Consider the following 15,761-nt stretch of genomic DNA (forward strand, 5'->3'; position numbering starts at 1 on the left):
TAATTGATGACAAAATAATTAAGAAAGATGAAGTCACATATTTTTATCTACAAAAAAACACAGATATTTAACCTTAAAATGTCTTTGAAAATATAATTTGATCATTTTCTAGAAACAATGTCCCAGTAAACTTCAAAGTATGAAAATTAGAGGCACCTGGGTGGTGCAGCCGGTTAACCGTCCAACTTCAGCTCAGATCGTGATCTCACTGTTCGTGAGTTTGAGCCCCGCATCAGACTCTCTGCTGTCAGCACAGAGCCTGCTTCAGATCCTCTGTCTTCCTCTCTCTCTGCCTCTCCCTGGTTTGTTCTCTCTCTCTCAAAACAAATAAATAAATTTTTTAAAAAATGAAAATTATACTGGCCACTTTCTCTGATCATAATGAAACAAAACAAAATAACAAAAAATACGAAACTACCAAAAATTAATAGTAAAAAACCAGACATATATTCATAATCCTTTGGGAGTTAAAATAATTTCTCCTAAATTGGCTAAACACAAAATCAAATGCAAAATGAAATGATATATATAAAAAGGTAAGGAATTCTACCAAAAGCTGTATTTAAAAACAAATTAATAAAGTCAAAATTTTAAAAATGACAAAATAAATAGAGAAAATACACTAATCATTTACTTAAAGAAACTGGAAAAAAAATAACTGCAATAATGTTCTAAGGGAAAAAGGGGGTAGAAAGTAAAGATGGTTATGTTTATAGATAGTGAATTACAAAAAAAGAAGTAGAAAACTGATAGATAAAGCCAAGGTCTAGTTCTTTGAAAAAACAATGCAATTAGCACTCTTTAATAAATCTAATAAAAAGACATTGTGACAAATATGGAGATAATCTTCATCTGTGTATTCTGTGTTCAATTGTATGCTAATAAATTTGACAATCTAAATGACAAGGAAGAAACTGAAAATCTAAATTAACTGGAAGAAAAACTTCAAGTTATCATGAAATAACTTTCCCAAAAGACTACAGAATCAGATAATTAATATTTGAATTTATTTGATGGAGAAATTATTTTAATCTTTTCAGAAATAAATAATTCCCATACAACATAAGCTATTCTACAACATAACAGAAGATGGAAGGCTTCCCAGTATACCAAATAAATCAAGAATTAATGTAAGGAATAAGGGGCTTAGAATTTCCTAGATAGATGACCTTATATGACTGATCTCAAACCCACTTTCCTCATCTGTAAAATGGGGATAGGTAAGGTATGAACCTCACAAAATGTCTATAAAATTTAAATTCAATTCATGTAAATCTCAGCTTAGCAGATTCCCAGGAACACAGTGCACTATCAACAAGTTTGTTTTTAAAGCTAGAATAAGCCTGATATAAAAACTTGTTAAGTATAACTCTAAAGTCAACAACATACTAATTTAGTTAATAAGAAATAATGTATTTAAGAAACAAAACAGATAGGGGCGCCTGGGTAGCTCAGTCGGTAAAGTGTCCAACTTCAGCTCAGATCATGATCTCATGGTTCGTGAGTTTGAGCCACGTTTGGGGCTCTGTGCTGACAGCTCAGAGCCTGGAGCCTGCTTCGGATTCTGTGTCTCATTCTCTCTTTGCCCCTCCCCCGCTTGTGCTCTGCCTCTCTCTGTCTCTCAAAAAATAAATAAATGTAAAAAGAAAAAAGAAACAAAACAGATAAACACAGAGAAAGAGAAAGAAGAGAGGGAAGCAAACCATAATAGACCCCCCCTTTTTTAAAGTTTATTTATTTATTTTTGAAAAAGAGAGAAAAACATTACAGCAAGAGAAGGGCAGAGAGAGAGGGAGAGAGCGAAAATCCCAAGCAGGATCCGCACTGTCAGTACAGAACCCAATTCAGGGCTCAAACTCACGAACTGTGAGATCACGGCCCAAGCCAAGATCAAGCAACCAACGCTTAACCAACTGAGCCACGTGGGTGCCCCAAGAGACTCTTAACTATAGAGAACAAGGGTTGATGGAGGAAGGTGGATGGGGGAATGGGCCAAATGGGTTATGAGTATTAAGGAGGGCATTTGTTGGGATGAGCACTGGGTGTTATATGTAAGTTTCTACTCCTGAAACCAATATTACACTATATGTTAATACTAGAATGCAATAAAAATTTGAAGGAAAAAAAAGGACAAATAATGTAAAAATCTAAATACAATATATGCAATCAAATTCAATAGACTATTAGAGAATAATCAGGCATAAATGCAAGGACAATTTAGTATTAGGACATGTGCTGTTGCAATGAGTTCAGCTACATCAATACACCAATTAAGAAAAACGTATTATCACATTTAAAGATCCTATGCCTGATAGCCCCTTATAAGTGAGGAAGGAAAGTAAGATAGCTCCTTAATGATGAAACACTAGAAAGAAACATTGCCACTGAAATCACAAACAGTACACAAATGCCTTCTATATCCAGTTTTGTTCAGGGTAGCAATGTAATGAGCTTAAAAAAAAAAAAAATCTCTATATCCCAATTGCTGTTACAGGTTGGTATGTGACACAATTCTAGCTAAAAAGCTCTAAGCAGAAATCTCTAGGTCCAGCTTGGGAAGGGTGTAGAGAGAGGGGAGGGGTGGTGGAGGAGATACAGGTAAAGCCTGTTCTTCCTCTTACTGGAGTGAACATGGAGTTGCAGGAGCAATCACAGGACCATAAAGTCTAAAGCCCCAATCTAAGGATTAAGGAACAGAAAAATCCAAGGAGCCTAGATTTCCGAGGTATCACACAACCAAAGTACCTGGCTTGCGTGGCCTAGCTTTAGACAGACCATCAATCCCTGATCCATTGATATTCATCAATCCCTTAGCTGTTTCAACCAGTTATTCTAAGTGTGGTCCCTACACCAGCAGCATCAATATCACCTGCAAACTTGTTAGAAATCCAAATTCTTGGACACTTTCCCAGACCTACTGTCTCAAAGCTCTGAAGAAAATGCCCAGCAATCTGGATTTTAACAAGCCTTCCAGGGGACTCTGATGTTTGTTTGCAAGTCTGAGAACCTCTGGTTTAATCCATTGTCTTTCAAGTCTCTCTAAAGGCCAAATGTAATTTTAACTGAAAATATATTCTGCTGATGAGCATTCTGAAAAAATTCACTTGGCTTTCAGAAAAAAAATTAAGTCATATTTAAATCCTTTACACAAAATTGAATTTCAGAGGGATTCAAGATTTAATACACATGCTTTTGGGGCACCTGGGTGGCTCAGTTGGTTAAGTGTATGACTCTTGAGTTCGGCTCAGGTCATGATCTCATGGCTCATGGTTCAAACTCCACATCAGGCTCTGCACTGACAGCATGGAGCCTGCTTGGGATTCTGTCTCTATCTCTCTCTGCCCCTTCCCCACTTGCACTCTCTCTCTCCTTCTCTCAAAATAAATTAAAAAAAACTTTAAAAAATACATTTTTTGTACATGTATGCCTATATACATAAATATATACACATACCTACATGTATATGTGTGTACCTGGAAGGATATTTTGTGGCTACTTTTGTCATTGAGTTGTGGAAAGATATTACACGAACAAAAGGGAGGAAAATCAGTCAACAAATTAAAATATCAATACATTGAACTATCTAAAGTTTTAGAATAAATTTTAAAGCAAAAACACACAAAACAAATTTAAAAGGAAAATGACACATTAATAAATATTTTTTAGAAAATGTAACAAAGGATTAGCATTTTTCTATATGAACAATAGTATAGATAAGTAAAAAACTTTAAGAGCAAATAAAAATGCTCATGACATAATGTAGTAGCAAATAAAAGACTACACATGCTAATATATATACTATGCATATATACATATGAGTGTGTATATATACATATATATATTACACATATATACACATGTACGCATATATACACATATATCCTAAGGGAAACATTCCAATATTAACAATCATTATCTCTGAATTATGGCATTTGACTAAGTAACTTTTTAAATATTCTTGTGACTTCCAAATTTTCTATAATGAATATGGATTGCCTTTAAAATCAGAAAAAATGTGCAAAAACATTATATGTAGTAGATGTAGATAACAGGCATAAGAATACCATGTGAAGATCTAATGGCTAAGCATGAGACTCCAAGAAATCTGACATAAAATTGTAGAATAGAAGAAACAAGGTTTGCAGTGTTTCTAATAATCATCCTACCGTATTAAAGAAATATGTTCCCCGAAATGGCTATCATTTCTCCCTAATCTCCTCGAGTTGGAAGCTCACCCAAACCAAAGTTCACTTTTGACCTTACCAATACTCCTCTAACCTCAGAGACCTCTAACCTGTCTGAGAGACAGCACAGCGCTTCTAGATGTATTCTCAAAACAGTGGATAGTCTGGGGGCCTCACATAAAATAGGTATCCTTTAAATGAGTGCCTTTAAGGGAGCAAATTCAGGAACTAACCTCATCCTTCATCTCATTCTCTCTCTGGCTGTCTCTTTTCCCATCCTGAATTACTCTGTGTCCCTTTTCAAGTGTCAACCTTCAGTTACCATTCACTCTACCTTCCAGTCTCAATCTTCAAGCTTCTCTTCTCTGGCTTTAACCCCTACTGATCTGGACTGTCATGGATTAGCAGTGCAACAATGGCCAAGCCCTGAACTTCCCATACTTAAATACTGACATCAGTGGCAGTTCTGACATCAGATAAGAGTAGCTCCATATGTCCCAACAAGTGATATTCTGGTAAGTGTTTAACAACCAGCTCCCTCTGCAAAAAACCAAAAAATAAATCAAAACAAAAACAAAGAACATATTTAATATTGATACAGCTAGGTAGGCACACACACATACACACACACACACACACACATTTATTATGAGCTTTCACTGATATAGAGGATATTTCACATCACATGATTTGCAAATAATAAAATACACAATAGTCTTTACTGTGAATTCTATGTAAGCTAATTGAACCTCCCAGACTCCTGTAATTTTTTGTTAAATTCTTGTATTCATCGCCAAACTATGGATGCAAGAGATGAACACGAGTGTGGTTCTGATATGAATGTTGGTTGATACATTCCTTTACGTTAGTGAGAAAGTGAAGCAATGTATATGTAGGAACTTCACTAGTTTTTCAATGATCTGACTGACTTCCTTCCTCAATCAGAGAATTGTTTTTGAATATTGGGAGTATACTGCCTCAATTTTGTGTAATATTCACACTATACTGTTTGCAGTCAGAGCATACCTGTAGATTTAATCTGCATTTTCCCCATCACTTTCTAAAGTCTAGACAATCAACAAACATTAAATCAAGCCTTGATTTGTAGTGTTCATCTGCTTCCATGATGTGAATATACCCATCATGGCTGATTTCAAGCTGCCTAAGTAACATCACTGAATGTGGAGTTGAGAACAGATGTGCAATGACAGTAGCAGACCATTATATAGTATTCTACCATATAGACACAATGGACACAAATAAGCTCAAAAGCAGAGATAATAGTTAAATGTAGTAAAATAATTAGAAGCTGGTGAATTTTGAGTATTTATTAACCTTGTTTTCAATATAATTTAATGTTCACATTAACTTTTAAATTTTTTTAAATGTTTATTTGTTTTTGAGAGTGCGAGCAGGGGAGGGGCAGAGAAAGAGGGAGACACAGAATCTAAAGCAGGCTCCAGGCTCTGAGCTGTCAGCACAGAGCTGGATGCGGGGCTCAAACTCACAAGCTGTGAGATCATGACCTGAGCTGAAGTCAGATGCTCATCCGACTGAGCCACCCAGGCACCCCACCATAGACTAATTTTTAATAACAGCTTTCGAAATCCTGAAATGTTGTTTTCATGTGCAAACTGCTGGCCTCAGATCTCTTGTGTTACTCAGAAAACAGAACTGTGGAATTTATACATCCACAAGTAGGCTGAACATCTTCCACCTTGCTAATGTGCTCTTCCAAGAAGTCAAATATTGCAGAGCATTAGGGAAACATCCTAAAAAAAATGGGTCATTGTGGCTGCATGTAATCTATTCAAGCAGTAGGCCTTGACCCTCATGGTTCAGCCTAAATATTTGCAAGAGGTCCATGTTCATGAAGGGAAACCATGGTAAGAGCTTACTGAATGATCAAGGGACATTGGGCTGGAGTTGTCTTAGAAGGCCAAAGAATGTATGGAGCAAGCAGTCACAAAGGTTCTTTTCCACCTTGCTGTGGTTGTATCATTATTCATATAGTTAGAACTAGATTCTGGTCCAGCGGGGATAATAACAAGTAATTGTGCTGAGTAATTATGCTGTGCCAAACATCGTGCTAAATACTATACACACATCATCTCTTTAATCCTTAAAACAACATTGAGTGGCAAGGATTATTATAACCAGGAAACTGAAAAGAGCAATTAGGAAATTTGCCCAAGGTCACACATGTAGCAAGTGATAAACTAGGATGTTAATTAGCTGTGTACCTCCAAAACCAGTGCTTTGTTATACCAGCTCCTCAAATCTGGAGATCCAGGGCTTTTGAGAACCCACAAATAAATACTTGGATGGTATCCATTATTCTTCAACATTCCTCATTAATCCATTAGCCAAATGTCCCTGCTGTACATCTGTTTTCAGTTGACATTGTTAATAGCACCCTTTTTCACCATCAGAAGTATCCAAATTTGGGTGTTAACTTACATGGTCCCTTGTGTAGAAGAATGGGGTTCTGCATGTAAGCAGGAATTGAGGCAAGTTGTGTTTCTGCCATAAAGGGAGTTGGCCAAAGATAGCAGCAGTAAAAACCCAGTACCTACTCTCTTCTCCACCTTACTAGGTTGAATATGCACAGCCACGTCTCAGGGAATCCATACAATCACATGCATGTGCAAAAGGGAAACATGGAATTTTTCAAACATAAATCCACTAATTAAAATGTAGGCTCGGGGTGCCTGGATGACTCAGTCAGTTAAGTGTCCGACTAGATTTCGGCTCAGGTCATAATTTCAGGGTGGTGAGATCGAGCCTCGTGTTGGACTCCATGCTGAGTGTGGAGCCTGCTTAAGATTCTCTCCCTCTCTGCTCCTGCCCCCACTCCCCCCCACACACACAAAAAGCAGGCTCATGGCCTTTGACCTTTGAAGTTACCTTCACTGATTTCTACTACCTAAACATGATCATCTTGAATGAATGATTCCCTAGACCTGACTTCCTGTGAAGCCGTCATCCTGACTATCCTGGACATATTTCAGAGTAAGTTTCTCTATGCCAATCTGGAAATGTACAAGCTTTCACTCCCAGGAAACCCAGTAGAAAACTGCAAAAAGGGGCAGCACCTCAAAATGATCAAAATTATCTAATGTTTTGGGGATGTGAGGTTAACTACATCCAGTTTAGTGGTGTTCTTAGATTATTAAACATAACTCCAGACAGGAAAAAAGACATGGAAATAAAATAAAACTTGGAAAGCCTTCAGTGGAAACATAAAAATATGTTCAAACAAAAAAAAATGAGTTTTTAATTGACTATTTATATATTAGCTCTTATTCTCTTAAAGCATAAGAAAATTAAAAGCCCTATTCTTATGAACGTATCAAGCTTAAAAGGATATAAACGCAAATAATCTGCTCTTAAATCTTGAATATGATATGATTTCTTTCTCTGTGGATGAACAATGTCTTAAGAAAAATTAGGTATCATGTTAATAGCAAACGGTTTCACAACTTTAAATATGTTCTGTATAGCCTTTCATTAAATTCAGATCTCCAAACACAGGCCAGTTCTTTTGATACCAATGAAAGAAACAATCTATCAGATATATAACAGTAATGTTTTTTGGTCTTTCCTACCAGGAGAATTACATTTTTTTTCTGGTCTCAAAATAAGCTTATTATGGTTTTCTTATAAGGGTCAAACAAAGCAAAAAAAAAAAAAAACCCACAAAATAGTTTTCCTAAACAGAAAACCCATTTCTCTTCCCAACATTGCCTGGAGCAATAACACAGGTCAGCATGCTGGCTTGAGCTTATGTGTGCGTGTGCGTGCGCGCGTGCGTGTGTGTGTGTGTGTGTGTGTATCTGTTTGTAAAAATGTGTTATATTGCTGCTTTCCCTAGAATATTTTTTCATTCCTCTCTTGGTAACACTGTATCAATTCTTTAAGTATTAATGGAATCAAAAATCAAAGAATGAATCCTGGTGTATAAATACTTTAAACACCATGGATGGCTCATAATAATATCAGGTTACAAGTTAACAAGCACTTACTAAAGAATAATATTGTGGTCAAGCTATAAAAAATATATTGCCATAAAAAATTTTAAATCAACTACTTCAGCATATTACTTTTATTCTTTTTACTATTGATGTACTCATACTAGGCTGGAATAAATACCAGCATTTCTTTAGCAATATGTTCTTAATGAAAAATTAAGGATTATTATATTCTTTTGTCAATTACAAATTAATGGTTTATTTTTGTCTTAGCACCCATAAGAAAATAAAAACTATATATGAGTTTATTTGAAATTTTCCATTTTATAAATGTTTACTTATTTATTTTGAGAGAGAGAGAGAGAGAGAGAGGGCGCATGCATGTGGAAGTGGAGAGAAGCAGAAAGAAGGAGACAGAGAATCCCAAGAAGCAGGCTCCATGCTGTCCGCACAGAACCTGAGGCGGGGCTCAATCTCACAAATTGTGAGATCATGACCTGAGCTGAAATCGAGTCTAAGGCTTAACCAACTGACCCATACAGGTGCCCCTAAAATCTTCCATTCTTATGAATAGCTTCTTTTTAAAATATGTAAATATTTCTTTTTATCAACATAGTATAATTTTTTGTAACTTTTTCTAAACCTAACCTCAAAATGTTTTAGAACATAAGGCAGAAGGGAATGTGAAATGACTTGTAACAACCCACTAAATAAGCATTGATTGCAAACCTCCATAACAGCATTGTACCAAAAGCCCAACATACAACTCTGGCCTTGCCAAGGGTAGGGGTGGGCAAATTACTGCCCACAAATCAAATGTATACTAGGGTCTGTTTTTGCATGACTTTCTACCTAATATATTTTAATTTTTAAAGTCCAAAAAAGAATATACAACTGAGACACCATGTGGCTTGCGAAGCCTAAAATATTTACCATGTGGCCTTTTAGAGAATTTTTTTTAAATTTCTTTAAATGTTTATTTATTTTTGAGAGAGAGAGAGAGAGAGAGAGAGAGAGAGAGAGAACAGGGGAGGGGCACAGAGAGAGGGAGACACAGAATCCAAGCAGGCTCCAGGCTCTGAGCTGTCAGCACAGAGCCCAACACAGGGCTCGAACCCACCAACTGTGACATCACGACCTGAGCCAAAGTCAGCTGCTCAACCGACTGAGCCACCCAGGTGCCTCCCTTTTAGAGAATTTTACCAACCCCTGGTCGAAGAGCTCACAATATTGTCAGGGAAATAATATTTGCATATGTCCAATAATTAGTGAGAAACATAGGATTATATAATCAAATGCTAAATCATGCAGAATGGACAAAAGGTAAGGTGGGAGTTCAGAAAAAAGAGGCATGAATCATTGCGGTCAAAATTACTAGGGAAAGTCCATGTAGATGGTCACCTCTCAAACTTTTTTGCGGTCATGACTGACTTGGGGATCCTGTAACCATGCAGATTCTGATTCAGCAGTCAGGGATAGGCTCAAGGTTCTGCATTTCTAATAAGCTCCCAGGTGAAACCTGGGTTGCTCTTCCACATTGCTCTGAATAGCGATGACTAAAAGGACAGGGAGCATTTGGAGATGTGAAGAGCAGCATGTAAAGGGGCCTGCCTGTTGATGCACTTAGAAGCCATAGTAACAGGCTTAGGAAAATAGTTCAACAGCAGAATAAATGTATGTGTGTTTTCCATACGTTTCATGCCAATGAGATGACAACCCCCAGGGCCCAATTTTCCCCAACACTGTTACCCAGAATATTGATACTAGACCAGAGCCAAAAGAGTCCTTTACATTCACTTGAAATACACCAATCATTTTTTCCATTAGCCTGAAAGACAGGAAAAGCTGTATTGAAAGGAAAATTTTCTTATGCTGGTAACTGAATTGATATGAGGAGAGTTACTTTGTAATATAAACTGCAATTTAACTACTTTTCTATCCTTTTACATTCACATTGATCTAAAATGTTATTTAAAACTTTAATGTTTTAAATGCTGTAATCTCACTCCTAAACAATTAAAAGCCATTTTCAGCTCTGGCCAGAGTATTCTGTACAAATGAACCATTCACTAAAAGAACCATTTGCCTCTAGGACACTTCTAGCATCCCCAAAAGTATGCATTTGGCTGAGCTAATCTAAACACTATTAATTGTTGTAATAATTTTAAGAAGATTTTATTATTTTATTTACTGCAAAATAAACAAATTTGTAATAGTCTCAAGTACAGTTTAGAAGTGTTTTAAGTTAAAATTATGGTGGCAGAGTGAATGATCCGGATGCCGCTGCTCAAAAAAGAGCCAAGTGCCATCTTAAAAATCAGGCCATCTTCCTGCTATTCATAAAAGCAGAAATATATAGGGGCTCCTGGGTGGCTCAGTGGGTTAAGCATCCGACTTCCACTCAGGTCATGACCTAGCAGTTTGTGGGTGCCGGCTCTGCGTTGGGCTCTGTGCTGACAGCTCAGAGCCTGGAGCCTGCCTCAGATTCTGTGTCTCTCTTTCCCTCCTCTGCGTGGTCTGTCTCTCCAAAATAAATTAAAAAAAAAAATTTTTTTTTTTAAATAGAAAAAGCAGAAACACATAGATGACAATTAGATTCCAGTATAGTCAGGGAAAAGAATTAAGCCTGAATAAGACATTTTGGGGCTGCTCAGGTCCCCACCCTCCAAGTTTTCACTTAAAGCAGTAGAGGAAAATATCTCTTTAAATTACCTCTTCGACACCCACAACCATTATTCCTGGGTAGATACAGGAAACTTTCTAATTTCTCAGCCCTAGGAAAATGCCCCAGGCTCTCCCTTCCTTTAACATTTACAGCTTGGTTTCATTTTTAATCCTGTAACATACAGAGTAGGACTCTCTAGGTCCAGTTCTGAGCTCAATCACTGAATTGGGAGGCTTAAAACTGATGAAAGCTTAGACAAATAGGTAATAATGCAGATAAGTTGAAGGAACTGAGATTTACTTAAACTCACTAAGAGGAGAATGAGAGGTAAGAATATCAGTGATGTATAGCCAGTTGATCTTAGCTCTTAAGAGCTGATTATTAAATTTTTAGGAATTATGTTAGCTAATTGTTAAACACAGCCATTAATGAAAAGTAAATTCTATAATCTTACATATTACAAACAAAAGGAATACAAAGGGACACAAGGAAACTTTTGGAGTGATGGATATATTCATTACCTTGATTGTGGTGAAGATTTCAGGAAGTATGTAAGGTACTGTAGAGTGATTACCAAAACATCCCAAATCTTGTTTATTTCCTTATGAAATTTTATGTAAGATTTAAAGGAACCCATTCTTAGTACTTAAACCCTTCATTTTTCTCATGGTAGCTGTTCTTACATAGACAGTGGTGGAAATTCAGAATCACTTTTTCAGAGAATGGAAGCATGAATTCTGCTGATCAGTGATACTTTGTCTTGTGCCACTGAAAGTTCATCTGGTGACTATTGCTTCGTGATGGCACAGTTGGAAACCTCTCCAACCTAGTGAATAGCTCACTTGTAGGAGCTAAGAAAGCAAGTGGCATAATTGATTCAAAGTTGGAGGCCAGCAAGGAAAGGGGATTGGCGGGTTGAGAAGGTAAGGAAATTGTGGAAAGCTTTAAAACAGAGGTTGAAACATCATCCTGGAGTATGGGTTGGAAAGGCAAGCAAACACAGTCTATATTTTCTACACTTTTAAGTCTTTTTAACAATAGTGAGCCAAGAGATGTAAAAATATAAAAATAAAAATAAAGTGATTTCAGATGACAGTGCCCACTATAATTTGTCTCAGATTCAGATGAATCACTAAAATATTGTAGCTCCCAACTCCATCTTTAAATGGGATTCTGTTACATTCTGTTTTGAACTTTTCAAAATAATATTCCTTTAACTTATTATAAAAAGTTGCCTAAATCTTTTATAATTAAGCATGATTTTGCCAAAGTTTACAGCACACATCTTGTCCTTGAAAATAGTTTTGGTATCGTGCTTTGCAAACAGCATTTAAAGTAAATGTATTTAGCAGCTGGCATTTCTGTGTTCCCAAGTCATGCCTTCTAATAAAAACTGAGAAACAATTAGACTGTTAACTGTTGATCCCAAGCTTTGTTTTAGTTCAGCTTTTGTGGATCTAAGGAATACAGACTAACTGGCTAACTAGCTAGCTCAAGGAAAGGAAGTTCACTGTATGGGCCTGTTTTGAAAAAGAAAAGGACTGGAATTACAATAGAACCTGGCTTTGGGACACTGGGGCTGAATGTTCAGTTTCCAAGTATCTGGAGTCTACATATTCATTGCAGTGGTCCTGTCAGATAACACTGCCCCTTTTTCCTATTCCACTATCTATGGGCTTTCTCATAGTTTGTGCAGCCCCACCATGGTTTTGTACAAGGTCCTCTAACAAATTCTTAACTTCAAATCTCCAAGAAATATGATTGTCTCAATGTATTTTGGGGGATAGTCAGAGGTGGAGAGCCAGCCTATGGATTGGTTCCCAAAATCAAGTGCCCACTCTAGTCCAGTCAGTTTTACCTGATGGGGACCACCTGGTGGGACTAAATGCAGCAGAGGCTCTTGATGAAGCAGTTCCCTCAGAAGAAGGATGGGCATGGTAGGTGATTTTAATTACAATTGCTAGTAGGTCAGGACTGAGGAAAAATAAGCCCCATATGTACTCAGGCTCATTTGGGGGTATATTTTAGAAACATAGCAACTAGACTGTAAAGAAAATTCTCTACTCATTTTGTTGTCTGTTCAGATTCTTCCAGTTGTATCTGATATTTTCTGAGCTGGGGTTGGGCTCTACACACACACTGTGCTACATGATAGCACGTTATGATTTTTATTATTTTTTTTTCTTGATGCAAAGACTTCTCACAATTAGCCATCCATCCAGCAGATAGTTTCATTGTGATATAAGTGACAAGGCAATTACTACACGTAGACTCTTGATTATTTTTTGTTTAATAATCACTGCCAAGTTTATGGATAATTCCTGCAAGTAAACAAGTTAAGAGTTCAACTTTGGTTTATTAAAAAGTTTTTGGTTGTATTCAACCTTACTTATATGTGCATCATATTCAAATGCCTAGAAATGCTAAGTTTGGGCATGTTTAATCATATTGCATTCAAAGGTCTAGGAGAGCTATCTTTTATTTTTTAAAACCTTTTTATCAAGCCGTTAATTGTACTGTACTTATTTCAAGAGCTATATTTAGGAAGTACATTTAATTTGAACTACATTTAGAACTGTAACAGATTGTGTGAATTAAGTAACTTCCAAGCTAAAACTTATGAGAGCTTCCTACCACATAATGACTACAATCACAGCCATCTTGGGCATGCTAAGGCAACAACACATGTCTGTTTTTCGGGCTCCAGTTGTTTCTTTTTACAAGGGTTACTTGGGCACAATAGAATTTGGACAGTTATGGGCAATTATTCATTGTTATTCTATTTGCAGTATTAATATGCTTTAAAGGATTACCACATGGTTATTACTCCTATAGGCAATATTAAATTCTTCAAACTCTTTCAATTATTTTCTAAGTGTGAGTTGGATATTTTTCTGATAAATCAAGTCTTTTAGATAGTTATGATGCCATCAATTTAATTAAGTGTTGTACGAACATGAACTTTTTTTTTTTTTTTCTGCTTCTGGGATTCTTGGCCAGTTGATAGGTAGGTAGGAGAGATTCCCAAGAGAAATCACTATTCCTACTAATTTAAACAATTGGAGTTTCAAGTTAATGTGAATTTTAAGAGATGTAACCTTCCAAGCAGTCATATCCAGGTATAAATACATAAAACTAAATAATGGTTTTAAAATATGGATATTAAAAACAATCATGGCAAGGGAAATATTAGTAGAGAGTCAAGGATTGAGGAAAAAGAATGGAAATACTTGGTCACAATGGTTTATGTAATTGCTAGAACTGAACCTCAGATTTAGTTCTAGGATTTCTGTCAGCCAAACTGAAGAATGAAAAGAGAGTAAATTACAAAGAAGAAATGCATTTCAGTTCCCGGGTGGAAACAAAGATTTTTGCCTCACATTAAGTTTTAAAAAATATTTTTATTGATAATGTATACACACAAGAGTACACAGAACGACATATTCAGCTCAATAAATTATCACAAAATCACAATTAGAATAAGACAACAAAGCCAACACACCAGATCATCCATGCCCCCCATTCTCTTCTGATCCTTGTCCCTTCTCCCCTCCCCAAAGTAACCTTTATCCTGACTTTCATGGTAATCGCTTCCTTGATTGCTCTTTATAATTTTAACACATAAACTTACATCCCTAATAATACCTTACCTATTTACATTTGTGTAAATAGAATTATATAGCATTCTTGGGAAGGAAGAGCCTGGGAGTTTGGCCTCTTTTGCTCAACTTTATGAGATTTTCCTCATTGTTGCAAGGCATTGTAATTCTTCTTTTGAGTTGCTGTGCAGCATTTTGTTGAGCAAATATAGCTCAATATATTTACCCACTGTACTCTTGAAGGGCATTTGGTTGGCTTCCAGTATGAGGTAATTTTGAAATTTTACTGCTAAAAACACTTTTCTAAAATGTATCTTGATGCACAGTCCATGTATTCCCATTGGTTATATTTCTAGGAGTGGGATTTCTAGACCACAAACTGTTTTCCAAAGTTGTTGTACCAAAATACTCTCTCCAGCAGTATGTGACAGTTCCCACTGGTTGGGTCCACAGGCTCTGGGTCCTGCACAGGCTGCAATCAAGGCATTGGCTAGTGCTGTAGTTTCTTCTCTGGTTCCCTTCCTTGACACCACTATTGACAGTTTTCTTGATTTTAACCATTCTGATGGGTGTTGAGGAATATCATGTTAGGGTTTTAATTTTTCATTTTCCTCATTACAAATGAGGTTGAGCACCTTGATACAAGTTTGTTGATCACTGAGATTTTCTTTGGGAGAGCAGGCTAAAGTATCTGACCTGTTTTTCTTATTGGTGGTCAATCATTTTCTCAAGTGATTTGTATCAGTTCTTCATATATTTACATATGGGCCCTAATTTGGCATCTGGTAAATATATTCTTCCAATCTGTGCCTTGCCTTTCATTCCCTAATGTTGTCTTCCAGTAGATCTAAGTTCTCCAGTTATCAATTTAATGTAATCAAAATTATACATATATATTTTCTTTATAATTGGTGACATTTTTCTTTAATTTAAAGATCATTCCTGTCATTAAGACAATTTATATCATCTCCTAGAACACTAATTATTTTATCTTCTACAATTAAATATATAATCACCTTGCACACGATTTGGAGTATGGTTTGAGGTAGAGGCTAAGTTTCTTTTTTTTCCCCCAAGTGAATATCAAATCACCCAAGCACTATTTATTATCAAAAAGTCCTCATCCCACTGCTTGGAAGTGTCATCTTTGTCTTAAATCTAGTGTCCATTTATGTAAAGGTCTGTTTCTGAGCCATCTATCCTGTTTCTTTCATGTTTGCCTCTCCTTTCACCATTGCCACAATGTCTTAATTACCATAACTTTACAGGTCTTGATACTGGGTACATATCCAACTTTATTAATCTTCAAGGGACCTTCAAGAATTTCTTGGATTTTTTTTTT

Source organism: Lynx rufus, unplaced genomic scaffold (genome assembly GCF_022079265.1).
Source record: "Lynx rufus isolate CCGP_SWC_20201006 ecotype Redwood Valley unplaced genomic scaffold, mLynRuf1.p SCAF_8, whole genome shotgun sequence".
NCBI lineage: Eukaryota > Metazoa > Chordata > Mammalia > Carnivora > Felidae > Lynx > Lynx rufus.